General features: G+C 41.6%; 1 long non-coding RNA gene across 2 annotated transcripts; it reads left to right on the top strand.

The window, feature by feature from the left end:
- The first annotated feature begins 8,151 nt into the window (after positions 1–8,151).
- On the top strand, positions 8,152–11,081 carry LOC135970429 (uncharacterized). Of its 2 annotated transcripts, XR_010586105.2 has the most exons (3): positions 8,152–8,338; positions 8,538–8,620; positions 9,878–11,081. It is a non-coding gene; the product is annotated as an uncharacterized lncRNA (long non-coding RNA). The 2 variants fall into 2 exon arrangements; XR_012434361.1 differs by lacking the exon at positions 8,538–8,620.
- Positions 11,082–17,962: the final 6,881 nt, after the last annotated feature.

Here is a 17,962-nt window from a genome sequence, read left to right as displayed (position 1 = left end):
AGCAGCGTGTTGGGAGAGCTGTGCACAAGGAACACAATGATCTGGCAGCAGGAGCCAGAGCCCAAAGAAGGAACCAGATGGAAAGGGCCCTGCTCAGACACGCTTGGTGTGGGAAGACAAGGGCATATTGGGATAAAGGGCGTCACAGAGAACTCAGGAGGAAAAACCACAGTGAAATAGAGGGATGAGGAGAGATGCTGGGCCCTGGGTCCTTAGCATTATAAAAAGTGAAATGTTCTTCTTGGGGTAGCATACACATCAAATTTCCTTGGCATCACAAGAGGAATTTCTATGCCTCAGAATCAGGACCTGAAACCTCATTTTGGAGACATGGGGGGTCCTGAAGGCCTGTAGAAAGCTGGGGTCAGAATGTGGCCAGTCCAAGTGCCCAGATACTAGATACCAAGGTGGGAGATGAGGAGCTGCCTCTTGAGGACTGGGAAATGGGTCACCTTCAGCAGAGGGAAGCTGGAGGTGAGGCTGGAGTCAAAATCTTCCACATGGTAGAGAAGTGCCAGCAGGTGAATATCAGCCCGGCACAGCTTGTTGCCAATGAGGTAGTCTTGTCCATGGCTCTTCAACACCTGAAGAATTGGAGGAATCAGGTCAGGAATACATGTGCAGTGAAGCTGGGGCCTCTGCTTCATCCCTGAATATGTCCAGCCTGACTCTCCCTCTCCCACCTCTCTTTCCTTACTGTGCAGGTGTGAAGATCCAGACCTTTCCCATGTTCCCTGATTTAGTGAGAGAGTAAGAAGCGTGGCTCCGCTCACTTCTTGGTTGGAGTCCAGGCTCCCATCTTCTTTTCTCATTCCACATCAGCTTGGCATCCACAGCACCCACCCAGCTTGCATCTTCCACATGGGCCAGGGGCTTATCCCATCTTGCAGCATGTTCTGTCTGCCCCAGGCCCTACAGCGTGCAGCCCTGGTGTTCAGTGGCTTTACACTCTCTCTCTCTCCAGTCCCTCTTGGGTAGCGACTCCACCTTCATGACAGCACGCTTCTCCCAGGAGTAGACTCTTTCAGAATCCTCATTTCTCCTCATCTGCTCTCCTCATCTCCTGCTCTGGGATGTGAAATAAGCCTGGGTGAACTTTAATTCATCCTCTTTCTTGCAATGTTGGTTCTTACTGCTTTCCCTATGCTATCATCTGCATGCCACTGTGTCCCGGAGTGAACTGTGAAGATGTCTGCAACTTACTTTGAAATGCAAAAAAAAAAAAAAAAAAAAAAAATTGTTTGATTGAGGCAAACAGGGGTGTAATGACTGACATGTGATACAGCAAAGATAAAATGTTAACTTTGCTATTTAGATCCTTGGTGTATGTAAATTCATAAAACATTTCTTTGGACTACACTGGATGTATACATTTTTTAATAATAAAATTTTTGAGTGATATGTGATATTTATTAAAATCTCAGCAGATTAACATCATAAATAATAAAAGGAGAAATCATATGACATCATTGATTTAAGATAATATTTTGGCAAATATATTTTCAGACTATGTATACATACAAAAGTATGGATAATTACTCGGTACACAAAGAAAACAACTTCAATGCTATATTGTAATATACATTGTTCAAATGCACATATCATGGGCTCTTTGGTAGAAGTGGTAGAATTCTTATTCACAGTCTATTTTTATACCATGCCTTGAGAGTCAGGAGCTCCATTAACATCAGGGAAGCCTTTTGGACGTGAAGGTCAGTGCCCCACCAATTCCCAGGCATTGTTTTTCTGTTGTTATGGACTGAATGTTTATGTTTCCCAAAAATTCATACATTGAGATCCTGACTCCCATGTCTTTAGAAGAGATCCCTAAAAATATATATTCTTTCAAGCTATTAGTAGGTGGGGCTTTCAGGAGATGATCAAGTCATGGGGGTGGAGCTCTCATGAATGACATTAGTCCCCTTATGAAAGGGACCTTAGAGAACTCCCTTGGCATGTTTGCCATGTGAGGACACAGCCAGAGATTGGTTGTCTATGAACCAAGGAACGAATATAACCAAACTGCTAAGTGCCTTCTGCCTTAGATTTTATGGTTTAAACACTTGAAACAATGGAGCGTTAGGTGATAGCAAAGTAATTCAGTGACACTGGGTGCCTTTTAAATGTCAGTCATTAGGCTATGATTTTTATAGTATATTTACATTTATTTCTCAGAACACTCTACTGTGGTAGATCTATATCTAAAATGTTTGTAATACACGTGACCAAATACAGGTACAAGAAACATCGGTGACCTGTCCAGCATCACAGTCATGAGAGAAATTAGTGGAATTACTGCAAGTAATTACTGATGCTACAAATAAGGTTTGGGTTTGCTCACTCTGCTGTGGTTTGTTCTATACATAAGCTTAGCATGATTCGTATGGCTAAAGACCTGCCATTTACATAATCCCAAGACAGCCTCCCCAGCAGAGCCATCTCCAACGTGTCCGTCTTCCTCTCTCCTCATACTACACATCCCAGGCTCCTTTTTTTTTTTTTTTTTTTTTTTGAGACGGAGTCTCTCTCTGTCTCACAGGCTGGAGCAGTGGCCAGATCTCAGCTCACTGCAAGCTCCGCCTCCCGGGTTCACGCCATTCTCCTGCCTCAGCCTCCCGAGTAGCTGGGACTACAGGCGCCCGCCACCTCGCCCGGCTAGTTTTTTGTATTTTTTTAGTAGAGACGGGGTTTCACCGTGTTAGCCAGGATGGTCTCGATCTCCTGACCTCATGATCTGCCTGTCTCGGCCTCCCAAAGTGCTGGGATTACAGGCTTGAGCCACCGCGCCCGGCCCCCGAGGCTCCTTTTTATGCCCAATGTTAGAAGTTCTTAAAAAAGAAAAAAATAAAATAAATAAATGAAAAACTAGGAAATAAGGTATGCATTTAAAAGATATCCCTAAACAATATATTTTTTCAAGCAAGCTAGTAATTTTCAAAAAAAAGAAGTTCTCTCAATTATTTTCCATAAAACACTGTTCCATTACCTTCTCCACATGATGTTGGCCAGTTCTAGTCATGATTGTGTTTCAAGACTTCACCATTGTTTACATGGTAAAATTAGTAAACATGGTAAAATTATTCATATGTTTAAAGCCAATGCATACCATAGGACATCTTCTTTCTTCTCATTTCAAACTGTGTTTCCTACAAAACTTTTATTTATTTGTTTTGTTTGTTTGTTGTTGTTTGTTTTATTTTATTTTTTTTGATACACAGTCTCACTCTGTCACCAGGCTGGAGTGCAGTGGGGCTACCTTGGCTCACTGCAGCCTCTGCTTCTTGGGTTCAAGTGATTCTTCTGCCTCAGCCTCCTGAGTAGCTGGGACTATAGGTGCATGCCACCACACCTGGCTAATTTTTGTATTTTTAGTGGAGGCTGGGTTTCACCATGATGGCCAGGATGGTCTTGATCTCTTGACTTCGTGATCCACCCACCTCGGCTTCCCAAAGTGCTGGGATTACAGGCATGAGCCATTACGCCCAGTCCTGTATTCTACTTTTCTTTGAGACAGAATCTTGCTCTGTCATCCAGATTGGAGTGCAGTGGTGCGATCTTAGCTCACTGCAACCTCCACCTCCCAGATTCAAGCGATTCTCCAGCCTCAGCCTCCCGAGTAGCTGGGATTACAGACACCTACCACCATGCCTGGCTAATTTTTATATTTTGAGTAGAGATGAGGTTTCCCCATGTTGACCAGGCTGGTCTTGAACTCCCGACCTCAGGTGATCTGCCTGCCTCGGCCTCCCAAAGTTCTGGGATTACAACGTGAGCCACCGTACCTGGCGAATACTTTTAAATAACAGCTTTATTGACATGTATTCACATACCATAATTGCCACCCCTTTATAGAATATTATTCAATAATTTTTAGTACATTTACAGAATTCTGCATATACCATCACTGTCTAATTCCAGAACATTTTTATCACCTGGGAAGGCAGTAGCACATGCTTTGGCAGCCATTCCCCATTGTCCCCTTTCTCCAGCCCCTGTCAACAACTGATTTCCTTTCTGGACTCAAATGGTCTGGATGGTTCATACAAAAGAATTCATGTCACATGTGGCCTTTGGTGTCTGGTTTCTTTTACAGCACATGTTTTCAAGGCTTACCAATGTTGGAGCATGCATCAGTACTTCATCTCTTTTCATAGCCCAAGAATATTCCATTGTCTGCTACAGCACATCTTGTCCCTCCATTCTTCCATGGGTGGACATTTGGGTTGTTTGCACCTTTTGCATATGATGAATAATTCTCCTATGAACATTTCTGTGCATGGATTAGTGCGGATGTGTTTTCCTTTCTCCTGGATGTAGACCTGGTAGTAGAATTGCTAGGTCATTGGTAGCTGTATATTGGACTTTTCAAGGAACCGCCAACAAGGGAGGAGACCCCTCCCCCCAGCTTTGCTGGTGCATAATCAGTCTGGCTGCTTAGGTCTGTATCATTTGATACCTGCTTCACTTAGGTAAGCCTAGTATCTAGAGCACCAGCCTCTCTAACCTTAGTCAAGTTGACCAGTTCATATAATTGGCTGGAAATTTAGGCTCCTGGTCATTATTCTTGGAATTACTGGAACCTGAGATTCAGCTCCTTTGCAGTCTTCCCTCCGCAGGCCTTCATCTACAGAGTCTCAAACATTCTATGCTTTTTCCTAAGCTATTGGTTGGAGTCCAGCCTCTGAAGTCCTGAGCACCTGGAATCATGGTTCCCCATCCTCCTGAGTTCACGGTTCATCAGTGTTTGGAAACCTCTGTCAGGGTGCTGGCTCTATAGACTGCATTGTCTTCTAGAATCACACTCGCCTGAACACTCCCCATATTCACTGTTTCCTCATCTCCATGGGACTCTGTAATACTTGACCCCAGCATACATGCCCAGGGCCCAGCCTGCGGCCAGTCATGATGCTCCTGCCATGGTCCCGCCCACACACAGAAGGACCTAAATCACTCCTGTGTTCTCTGTTGATGGAAGAACAGAAAATGTACTATATGGGGCTCTCTCCTTTGTGTCTGTCTGATAGATGCTGTATTTGCTGGCAATGTAGTTGAGAATGGCTCTGGTCTGCATCAGCTTCATCCTGTCAATCTCAACCACTGGCACTTGTTGGAAAAACAAACTCCCGTCTTTGGAAAATAGAAAAAAAAAAAAAAAAGCAGAGTGAAATTTCTATGAATCCCACCCTTTCAGGATGAAAAAGTGGTTGTAGAAATGACTAAATGTATAAAATGAAAAAAAAAATATTGTCTGGCAACTGTTCAAATGAAATAGGAATTTGTTTTTAGCTTCTGGAAATGCTTTTTCTTATCAAGCTTTCTTTTGCTTTTTATCCTGTTATTTCATTTATGTTTTTATTCCCCATCCAGCTACAAAATAGTTCCCTTGTATTGCCTGTGTTGATTTATCTTCATGATATCTTAGGAAGAAGTTGGGAGAGACTGCAACAGGGCCACCAGCCAGATGCCATTTAACAGGGGAATTTCTCAAAGTAAGTCTCATGCCGTTGAAGACATTAAATACAGTTCTGAGAGAAGTTCCTATGTTGGCCCTTTGCGTGGTCTTCAATACCCCCATTAGACAGTGTGTGCAGGGCAGGCTCTGTGTTTCTTACCCCCTGGCTGCTACCCTGGCTCATGTCCCTCCTCACCCTCTGACCGGGACTTCCAACCAATTCAACACTGTCTCATTATCTAAGCATACAACATTGCAAAGATATCACCTTGTCAAACTTATAAGGGAAACACATTCAAAGTGGACCTATTTCAACTCCTTTTGTCTAAAGCATGTCCTTGCGTGTCTTTGGATGGGGTGGGCTGTGTGCGATCCTGAGCTGATGACCACAGCTCACTCTTGGTGCCAAAAGCAGGAAAGCAAGAAAAGGGCATCCGCAGGGTGCTGGAGATGGTTCTCCAGCAAATACAAATAGAAGTCTGGCCCTTTTTAGCCTGGAAAGCATTGCCAGACCTACTCTAGGAGCCCATCCTTTCCATTTTACGATTTTCCCTCTCCACCATCACCAACTACACCCCTACACACGTAAGAATTCCCGGCTTTTCAAACCTCCCTATGTACCTTCTACTAGATACCCTCCTCAGAGGCACATAGGGACTTGATCTTACTATTTCTTAACTTTTCCAAATCTTATGCAGATTCCAGAAATTTCTCTTCAAACTGGAAGCAGAAACAGTAAATGGGCTCTTGTTAATTCATTCCATAGCACTGTAGACTTTCAACCTTGAATGACTTCTGTCTGGTACATAATTGGGAAAATGTAAGATTTCTGAGCTTGGTAGAGCACACAGAGGAGGCTGGTGGTGGCCATTTTGAAATCCACACTAGGTTATCAAGGAAAGGGCATGGATCACAGCACATAGTCACTCAATCTTCTAGTTCACTTTACTTCCACCTTGATCACTCCCATGTCCCTGATTAGGTCATGATTTGAGAGGGGATGTCACTGGAGTTAAAGGATCATGCAGTTCTTCTAATTATGGTGTTGTCATATCTTAGGAAAGCATGTGTCTCTGAGTGAGATCAGACCACAGTCTTTGTGTCCCCAGCATGGGTATGCTATGGGCCAATGGCCACCAAAGATTCTGCCAAGGGCCCTCTGCTGTAATTTATATCAGCTCAGTTTGTAGGAGCCCTGCTAAGGGTGAAACCTTAAAGTCATAGCTGTTGCACAGTTATAACTCTTGTTATTACAATTTCCCCTCTTGGAGTATATGGGACACAATAGAATAGAATTCTCAGTTTTAGGAAGGAATTAAAGTCCCCACAGTAACATTATTTTTAATGAAAATCTCTGGCTTGTGACATGCCTGTGTGCATTTAATATCACTGTTGTCGTGTCCTGGCTTCTTGACTTTGGACACATTGTTGAATCTCTCTGTGTCTTAGTATCTAACCTATGAAGTGGGTATACTTATGGTACCTGTGTTATAGGTTGGTATGAAGATTAAATTACAAAATCATGCAAAACACTCAGAAAAGTAGCAAGTGTATCATAAGTGCTCATTAAACATACACTATTAGGATTCTGAGAGTTGGCTGCTATTTCATATCATCATTAAAAAATTAAATCAATCTAATATTGATGAAAATATACTCTATTGTTGATCTAGATCCAGTGATGTAAACTTTGAAATAAATCACACCTTGTCTTGAGAGTAGTCACGTTGGTTGGAATGGCAGCCAGCAATAAGACTGTCTCAATCTGATCAGAAGCTCTGAGTGGATGCAGGTATTTAATACAAATATGAAACCCAGTTATTGCATAACAATGCAGTTGACTTAAGGGGCAGAATCTGTAAAAATAAAAGTCAAAGTAGACACTTAACAAGATTTCCTGTATTTCACTGTTGATATGATCTGGTACCAATCTTGACCTGCCTCAAAATACCTGTGTGATCTGGGAATCATCACTTAACATCTTGAAGCCTTAGTTTCCTCGTCTGCAAAATGGGAATAGAACATTTTCTTAAACAGAATATTGTAATGTTTCAAAATGCAAGATACAGGGCCTGACCCACATCCATCAAGTAATAAACGGTAGTGGTGTTTGCAGTGGTTACTTACAGTTTAATGGAGTTCTTTATGGTGACAGGTCAGGAATTTGGGGGTTTCTAGCTTGCTCCGTGGAACAGAGTTTGCTATGGATCTATGATCACACAGGACCAGGATCTAGAGATAATGGGGGGGGGGGTGTGCTAGACATTAATAAAGCGTCCAGTTCAGGAAAAATCTAAGCAAAGGTGGGTGGTCCTGGCAGGAGGGTGACCAAGGTGGGGTGGGGTTGGCAAGTGGGATGTTCTTGTGAGGCTGAGGACTGGGTTGTAATCATCAGCCTTAGGGCACTGACCCCAGAAGCCCAAGCAAGGGCTGCAGTCAGCCCTGCCCCCGCCTTCAGTCAGGCTGGATGGAGACCCGGGAGCCTGGGTTCCTCCCAGCCTTGCCCCTCCCTCCCTTCTGCTGAACTCTTCCTGCCCGGGCTTTGAACACATCCCAGAGCTACAGAGCTGATGTCTGGATGACAGTGAAACAGAGTATTCATTTGTACAAAGAAAACAACCTGCAATGGCAGTGTTTGGATTTCTTGTGTGCTTATTTCTTCATAGGATTGAGAAAGGGTGAGGCTAAAGTCTCAAGCTCACGTGAAGCAATGGAGAAAGTGCCGTCCCGAGGTTCAGGTCCACACTGTGCTGTGAGGCTGAAGGGGCGCGCTAGAAGTTCCCTTCACAGGATGCCACCTTGCCTGAAACCCTCCTTTTCGGCTGCTACCCGAGGGTCAAGATTTCCTGAGTTTGTCCATGACTTACCCCTGAGGAAAACCCTCAGGTAGAGACTCTGGTCTGGACTTGGAAGTGTTTTTCTCAGTGACACCTCTAGAGGGCAGCACTTAGCAGAGTCCCACAGACACCTCCCAGCATTTCCTGCTCAAACCCTGGAGGATGACCTGGTAACACTGGGGATTGCTTGGGTGTTCTCCTGGAAGCTCCTGATTTTAATCACCTGTTTATTGTCTCCATTCTTATAGATATGTAGGCTACTCGAGAGCAGGAACTGAGTCTGTCTTGTTCACTGTCTACCCTCAGAACCTCACACAGCACCTGGCACTTAGTAGGTACACAATAAAATAATCATGGAATTAATATACTCAGTCTTTAATGGGTTATTTGTTATAATCCACTGTCTTCCACCTCTCATGTGTAGTATGCATTTTAACTTTACGTTCACTTTCTGATATACATTTTATCCCCCTTCTTATATAAACTTCTAACGTATACAATAACACAAAAGTATCACTACCTTCCTTATATTCCTATCATAGAATCAGTAACTACCAATGTTAGTGAAAGGAGTCAAACTTTGTGAAATATTTGAAGATTTACTCTGAGCCAAATATGAGTGTCGAATACCTGAGACACAGCCCTCAGGAGATTCTGAGAATGTGTGGTCAAGATTGTGATTGTACAGCTTCATTTTACACATTATAGGGAGACATAAGTCATCAATCAAATATATATAGATGTATATTGGTTTGGTCTGAAAAGTGGGGACAACTAGAAGTGTGGGCTTCCAGGTTGTGTGTAGATTTAAAATTTATCTGATTGGCAATTTGTTGAAAGGGTTAAGTTACTATCTAACCACCTGGAATCAATAGAAAGGAATGTGTAGTTTAGGATAATAAGGGGTTGTAGAGAACAAAGTTCTCTACATCATGGAGATGAAGTCACCTAGTAGCAGGCTTCAGAGAAAATAGATTGTAAATGTTTCTTATCAGACTAAAAGTGTTTGTTCTGTTAGTAATTCCAAAAGAGAAGAGATATAATGAGACTTGTCCAACCCCCCAACTTCCCATCATGGCCTGAATTCATTTTTCAGGTTAGCTTTGGAATGGCCTTGCTGAGAAGAGAGGTCCATTCAGATGGTCAGAGTGAGGGAGGGGGCTTAGAATTTTATATATGGTTTACACCAACTAAAGCCAATATGTTTTCATATACATGCCCACCCACTTCCCCAATCTTGTAATAATGTGAGGAAATCCCAAATATCATATATTCCATCCTTAGATACTTCAAAGTGTTTCCCTAAAACATAAAAACTATGGTTCCAGCAAACCAGTCTTAGATTCCAGCAAACCAGTCTCTGTGCCCATTGGTTAAATGTGACCATTCTCGCCATGCTAAGAGGTGAGACTGTGTGGTAATAATGCATGTACGGAAGTTAGTGGGAAGAGGAAGAATTCAAGAACTAATATTTATTGAAAACTTTCGACTGATCCTTCCTTCCCCAATGCTAGTCTCTTTCAATATGTTATATTTTGACTCCTCCTTAGAGTCCCATTAAATGCTTGTTATTATCTCCATTCTTTAGTTAGTGAAATGGAACATCAGAAAAGTTAAATGCAGTATCCACTATCACACTCCACATGGTGATGAACTTGAAAATCCACACCCAGTACGAAAATGAAGATAGGCCTGGAACCCACCCAGGTGAAGGCCCTGGGAATCCATGAAGTGGCTGTGAAACCAGAGGATATCACTGACAAGGAGGACCAGCTCTTTGGCTGTTAGGCTGAATTTGATGAAAAGCAGAAAGTAGGCCTCAGGCTTGCTTAACTATAGCTAGAAGAACCAAATTCTTTCAACGGACAGAGGACCCTAATTTCTTGTGCCTTTTGGTTTTCTATATTCTACCTCTTTGGGGTGCATTTTGTTTTATAACCTGGAAATACATGTGTTGCTTCATCAACTTTGCAGGATAGAAAAGGAGATAGTATTTCTTCAGCATCAGTCACACACTGGCCATTCCTCCACGTTTATCTTCATTTTATCCTACAAAAATCACCTAAGTTGAATGTTATTATTATTCTCATTTTACAATTGGTGATACTGAGATTTTTTAAGCAACTTTCCCAGAGTAAGTGGTGGATCTGGGATTCAAACCCATTGCTATTCAAAACCAATGACTGAGCCTTATTTTCTAAGTTTGTGTTTCTCAAATATGCATGGTAATTTTTCAGCGAATTGTGAAATCCACATATTTTTTAAAGAAAATAGGAAACAATAAAAAATACCAGCGAGCATGACATGCTGGAGAGTAAGTAATGTTTCATGAGTTTTTAGTTTCAGTTACATGTATGTTATGTGTATGGATGTTTGCATGCGTTCACGCTCATTTGGCCATTGTAAATGGTTAGAGATGAATTCATTGCGGATCATCAAGGAAGTTTGACAGCCCTTGCTCTATCCCAGCCTGCTTGGGAGGTGGAACATAGCAGAGAACCAGAAAATGAAAACTGAGTGTACAGGGACAGGCCATAAATAATTGTATCATGAATGCGAGTGGAAACACACAGGACTCATTGAAAGCAGGAGTTCCAAGACTTAGAAACAGTGGCATTTTCTCTCCAAACCCCCAGCTGTGATATAACATATTAAGATTCTTCTTGCAAAGTTTTGTGGTCGTCCAGCTTGATACATTGGTACAAAAATATACTTGTCCTTACCAACAGATGTATTTCTAAAAAAGCATGTATGACTTGAATTTAGACATTAAAATCTGGAACTAAATAGTCTAACTTTTAGAAAGTAAATAATTCTTTGGAACATACTTAATCAACTCATCTGTCTTGTAATTAGAGACTTTGCACATTGCACTTTCCTCCCATTGGAAATGGAAATAGCATGATTCAGCAGAAGGAAAGGGAGAGTGAACCTCACAGAGAGTGGGGTGTGCTTTAATTGTTATGGACTAGAGTTCTAGAGTGATTCAAATCACACACTTGCACCCTTAGCCATTACTGAGGATCCTGTTTCAAAGGGAAACGAATTATTATCATCTCACATAACATTTTATCATAATGCTCTTGCTTATATGTAACATATCACCTTCACAATATGAGGTTTCCAAAGGCCAGGCCAACACTGAGGCAAAGGTTACCATTGAGCTTCATTGGGTCAACAGAAAACGAGAACCAGAGAGGCTCAAAGATTTGCCATGGGTCACACACACATGCTCCTCATTCATGGTCAATATCTAGGGAGTGTGTCTACCTTCTGCAACAACCCAGGGAAGTGGCTCCTAAGAGCCTAATGAAAGATGGGCACACTGAGGTTCAGAGAGTTAAAGCGACTGGCCCACGCTGCACACTTGGTGAGTGTTGGGCCAGCCCAAACTCCTTCTGATTGCAGGTCCAGAGCTTTTCCACTCCACCCTGTAAGCTGGCTCTGCTTCTGTATGAGAAATTGTTTCATGTTTTCCCATTCAGACTCCATTAACCAACTAAAGATTGGAAGGGAAGGGTGAGAGGGGGCCATCTGAATCTTGAGTTCCTTTCTGTTAGCAACTTTTCAGGAGCTTGATTGGAGAAAATAATAATAATAAAAATGTTTCTTTCTGTACTTTGACAACCTAAAAACTTGAGTGAGTTGAGGACTAGTATAACTGTATTTTCCTCAACCGGAAAATGGGCTTGTTTTGAAAGGAATACAAATGGTGAAATTCCAGTAGTAAATTAGAGTTAATATACTCTTGATCCCTGGGTACTCCTAATTACTGTTTCTTATCAGAGAGAAGGGAGACTGAGATAAATCACAACTCCTTCCATTATGAGGTTCATAGACTCAGTAGGCTCTTTAAATTCTGAGCTCAAGTTTCTCCTTTCAAAATCAGGAGAGTTATATCTATTTTTGAGGGCCATTGAGAAAGTTAAATGAGATAATGTATAAAATTTATAATAAGAACTGAATAATGAGAGTGACCTCCTGCCCCCACTTCTTGGGATGTGGATGAGTCTCTCTAAACACACTGGGTAGCACATGGATCTCCTCTCTCTCTTTTAACTCTTTCTCTCTTAACCCATCAAGCTCTGACAAAAATATGATTTTATGTATATCTAGATTTCTTTCTGAATAAGGCATATTATAAGTCTGTTTTTTTAAAGCTCCTGTACAGAGGTTAATAACAGGCACTGATCCAGTCAACCTGGGTTAACAAAGTTTTCAGTGAAGGTTCAGGGAGGCCTGATCCATCATTAACACAGTCGTGTTTAACATAGAGTTAAACAATACCATTTTACCCTGGCCCCTAACATTTCAAAACACAATCATGCCTTCCCAATACTCCCCCCAAATCTTAACTCATTCCAGCATTAACTAAAAAGTCCAAGTCCAAAGTCTCGTCTGAGACTAGGTAAGTCCCTTCTGCCTACAAGCCTGTAAAATCAAGAACAAGTTAATTACTTGAAAGATACTATAGGAGTACAGGCATTGGGTAAATGCTCTCATTTCAAAAGGGAGAAGTCAGTCAAAACAAAAGAGCTGCTGGCCTCATGCAAGTCCAAAATCCAGCAGGGAAATCATTACATCTTAAAGCTTCACAATAATCTTCTTTGACTTCTTTGACTCTTTGTCTCACATCTAGGCCATACTGATGCAAGGGGTGGGCTCCCAAGGCCTTGGACAGCTCTGCACCTGGGGCTCTGCAGGGTATATTCCCCAGGCTGCTTTCACTGACTGGTGTTGAGTACCGGCAGCTCTTCCAAATGCATTGCACAAGCTGTTGGTGGATCTACCATTCTGGGGTCTGGGGTACAATGGCCCTCTTCTCATAGCTCCATGAGGCAGTGCCTCAGTGGAGACTCTGTGTGGGGGCTCCAACTTTTCCCTTCCCCACTGCCCTAGTAGAAGTTCTACATGAGGGCTCCACTCCTGTAGCAGGCATCTGCCTGGCCATCCAGGTGTTTTCCTAAATCCTATGAAATCTAGGCAAAGGCTCCCAAGCCTCAACTCTTGCTCTCTGTGCACATGCAGGCTTAACACACATGGAAGCTGCCAAGGCTCCTTACAGCTTGCATCCTCTGGAGCAGTGGTCTGAGATGTATCCAGGCCCCTTTATAGTCATGGTTGGAGCTGGAGCAGCTGGAACACAGGATGCCATGTCTCAAGGCTGCAGAGAGCAGCAGGGCCCTGGGTTTGGCTCACAAAACCATTTTCCTCTCCTAGGCCTCTAGGTCTGTGATGGGAGGGGTTGTCTCAAAGCCCTGGACATGCCCTGGAGACATTTTCCCCATTGTCTTTGCTTTTAACATTTGGCTACTTTTGCAAATTTCCAAACTTTTGCAAGAGGAGCAGTATGTTAATAACTAAGAGTTTTACAAATTTCTGCTGCTGGCTTGATTTCATCCCCTGAAAATGGGATTTTCTTTTCTACCACATGATCAGGCTGCAAATTTTCCAAACTTTTATGCTCTGTTTCCCTTTTAAATATAAGTTTCAATTTCAGATTGATTTATTCGGATTCAATGACAGATTTCAGATCATGTCTTTGTGAGCACATATGAACATATGCTGTTAGAAACAGCCAGGCTAAATATGGAATGCTTTGCAGCTTAGAAATGTCTTCTACCAGATAGCCTAAATCATCTCTCAAGTTCAAAGTCTCACAGATCTCTAGAGTAGAGGCACAAAGCCACCAGTCTCTTTGCTAAGGCATTGAAAGAGTGACTTTCGTTCCCATTCCCAAAAAGTTTCTCATCTCCATCTGAGACCTCAGCCTGGACTTCACTGTTCATCTCACTATCGGCATTTTGGTCACAACCATTCAACTACTTTCTGGGAAGTTCCAAACTTACCTTCGTTTTCATGCCTTCTTCTGAGCTCTCCAAACTGTTCCAACCTCTGCCCCTTACCCAATTTTAAAGCTGCTTCCACATTTTCAGGTATCTTCATAGCAATGTTCCACTTTTCTGGAAGCAATTTCTTGCATTAGTCCATTTTCACACTGCTATGAAGACATACCTGAAATTGGGTAATTGATACAGAAAAAGGGTTTAATCAGTTCACAGCTCTGCAGGCTGTACAGGCTTCTGCTTCTGGGGAGGCCTTAGGAAACCTACAATCATGGTGGAAGGTGAAGCGGAAGCAAGCACATATTCACATGGCTGGCAGGAGACAGAGAGAGAACGGGAAGGTGCTACATGCTTTCAAACAACCATATCTCATGAGAACTCTATCAGAAGACAGCAGTAGGGGAATCCAAGACAGCTAAACTATTAGAAAACACCCCATGGTGCAATCACCTCCCACCAGGCCCCACCTCCAACACTGGTGATGACAATTCAACATGGGATTTAGGTGCGCACAGAGAGCCAAACTATATCGGGTGTCATTTTATTTTCCTGTGACTTATAGCCTGGACAGGTCTCATATCTGGATCCAAAAGGAGGACATCACTGAAGCTCCTAATCTTTCCTTTATATTTTTCCCCAATATTAAACATTTATTGCAGGACACTGTTGACTTATATTCTAATGGCGCTATACATATTATCTGGGTTCCTTTAGGTGCATTTAAAAACTAGTTATAAAGGCTGGCTATGGTCACTCACACCTGTAATCCCAGCACTTTGGGAGAGGGCAGTGGGAGGATCACTTGAGCCAGGAGCTTGAGTGCAGCATGAGCAACATAGCAAGACCACGTCTCTACAAAAATAAACAAATCAGTCAGGTGTAATGGCATGCACCTGTGGTCCCAGCTACTCAGTAGACTGAGCTGGGAGGATTGAGCCCAGGAGGCTGTGATTGCAGCAAGCCATGATTTTGCCTCTGCTCTCCAGGCTGGGCCATGGAGCAAGACCCTGTCTCTAAAACAAAGCAAAACAAAGCCAGTTATATGCTGCAGTAATTATTTTGTTATTCTATCAGGAATTCTGAATTTTAATACTTGAGAAGTCACGTAGTCTACAGATTCCAAGCCAGAAAATATTTTGCCCCCATACCCCAGAGGACATTCAACAATATCTGTAGTCATTCTTGGTTGCCACATCAGGACAGAAGGTGCTGGGTACTACTTCAACATAGGTAGGTGGAGGCCGGTGATGCCTTGGAACATCCTATCATGAACAGGACAGCTCCTGCACCCAAAGAATTACCTAGCTCAAGGCATGCCAAGGGTAAGATGAGAGACTTTTCCTTAGCCATTTTCAAGGTTTGCTGTGAGTTGGTTGAACCCTAGATAGAGAATGTGACTTGTCATCTAGCTAATTAATGGGAAAGACTGAATCAGATTCTAGTTTTCCTGACATTCAGAAACTGATTTATTCCTATTACAAGTAAACCTTAATTTTGAATTTTCACAGCTATAAAGTATTACAGTTGCTTATATACACATTGTGTCCCCACTAAATTGTGAGGTTCCCAAAGAGCAGAGAGGTCTCACAGTATGTTTTAGCACAGTGTATTGCACATGGTAGTATTACAATATCACTGATACTTGGATAGAGCACATAGTAATGCTAGACATTTTAGCAGTCGCAGAGATTTCTATAATTTCATCTTTTGAACTTCCTTGATGAGAAAATCAAATGATATAGAAAAAATTAAATAGAAAAATTAAATAACAGATTCAAGATAATGGATCAACCAATCCTGATTATCAGACTCAATTTTCTACAATTTAACAGAATTAATAAAGATATGGGTGTGGCTCACTGAGTAGACCCAGAAGGACTAAGGAAGAAGGAATTTGGAAAGAGCAAGGTTATCATGCAAGTGTTTAATTGGGCAAAAGACAAGGATTAACAGATAATTGTTGAAACGGGAATGTGAAAATTCACAAGAAGGGCATTATTGTTTTTAATTTTGTTAGTCCTTAATCTAGGTCATCTTGCTTTATAGGACTAAAAGTTCTAAAGACTTAGATTCACCTCTAAGTTCTAGAAAATTGTTCTCAAAGATTCTGCCTGCTGTTTGGAGCATAACAACCTTAAAGAAATATTGGAAAGCCAATGGCATCAACACTTGACAACAAATCACAAAGCACTTCCCGAAGGAAGCATTAATGTGTGATATCCACCACCAAGTTGTAAATTAGAATTCTGTTTGGCAGGTGTTGGTGGCTCTTTTCTCAGCTGGAGATGGAGGTTTGGAGAAGCAACTGCAGACATGGAACTGTCCAGTTGTATGCCGCTTTTACCAGTCACTAGGAATTCCCGACTCTGTAATCTTGCCAAATGTAAGTTCACAATAACTGTATGTTGATTACTTGTCTAGAGAATGTTACTTTAGCATAAACACCTACCTTTCCTCTGGTGATGATCATATTCTCAGATTACCTAAAATGACATCATCACTGTTTTTTCCCCTCATGGCATTAATTTTTCTACTATAATTAAATTAGCTTTCTAAATTCTTCATTTTTGCATTTCTTTAACAATTGTGAGAGTTGTCAGAGTCAAAAGGAGTCAAAATGTTAGGAAAACTCTGACAAACAGAGCTGAAAAAGGCCATAAAGAGAATATTCTTACTCTTTTGTATCTGATAACAAAACAAACTAGGAAAAACACAACCTTGAACGAAGGCCATTGCAATCTTATAAAAGAATACTTCTGTTAGGACACTTGCCCATCAACTGCCTGTTTAAACTTGGCCTGGCATTACCCTTGTTATTGATACTTGTAGTGAATGATAAATATTTCAAAATGTTTATTTAATCCTCATTTTTTTCCTATAAAAACATTTGTCTTTCTTAACTTCCCTGAATACATACATAGCTTACTGTGATAAACATATACCCATTACAACGCTTAATTCTCAAATAAATATCTTTTATTTGAAAGGCTCTCTGTTCATTATTTAAGTTGAAACAATGTATCCAAAAGCAGGAGAATGCAGAACTTTTAAACTGTCATCCAAGCACACAGAGAAAGCATTAATATGAGTACAAACCAGATTTTTCTTGTGCCAAGGACACATTTTAAAGTATTTTTTAGTGACCTAGATGGGAGAACATGTGTAATATAGGGAGATTTCTAAGATCAGTATTTACTTTGTTAAAGGCTGTCACCCTTGTGGCTCAACAACTACTGTGAGGTCCTAATGTGGTTTATAAATTACATGTTCATTTCAATAGCTCCCTCCCATTGAAAGGAATAAAGTCAAGTTAAAAACAGCCACTCCCACACATTTCAGGGCCGCAGGACTGCCTACTAGATTCTGAGAAAAATGGCAAGTCATCCTCTTATCACAAGGTAACTGATTAATATGTTCCTTTTCAAGGTTGGCAATAAAAGTCTAACCAAAAATTTCAGCAGATTTTGCTCTCTGTACAGTAAGTCAGTAGAAACTGGCTTTTTGAAGATGATCACTATTAATGACTTCGATGTAAGGACTAAGGCAGATGAGAAATCTCTGCTGGGAGCATAGCTGGGAGGGTACGTCTGTGAAGGGCAGGCTGATGGCCCTCTGGAAGGCTTCTCTTACTGGGTTGCCACATAAAATACTGGGCACCCAGGTAAATGTGAATTCCAGGCAAAGGATCAGTCATTTTTAGTATAAATATGTTCCAAACACTGTAGGAAACATGTTTGTACTAAAAAAGTATTGATTGTTTATCTAAAAATTCACACTTATTTGGGTGTCCTGTATCTTATCCACCAAATCTGGCCACCCTATTTTTA

Source organism: Macaca fascicularis, chromosome 4 (assembly GCF_037993035.2).
Source record: "Macaca fascicularis isolate 582-1 chromosome 4, T2T-MFA8v1.1".
Taxonomy (NCBI): Eukaryota; Metazoa; Chordata; class Mammalia; order Primates; family Cercopithecidae; genus Macaca; species Macaca fascicularis.
The sequence above is the reverse complement of the archived record's forward strand: the minus strand, read 5'-3'. Positions and strand labels throughout refer to the sequence as shown.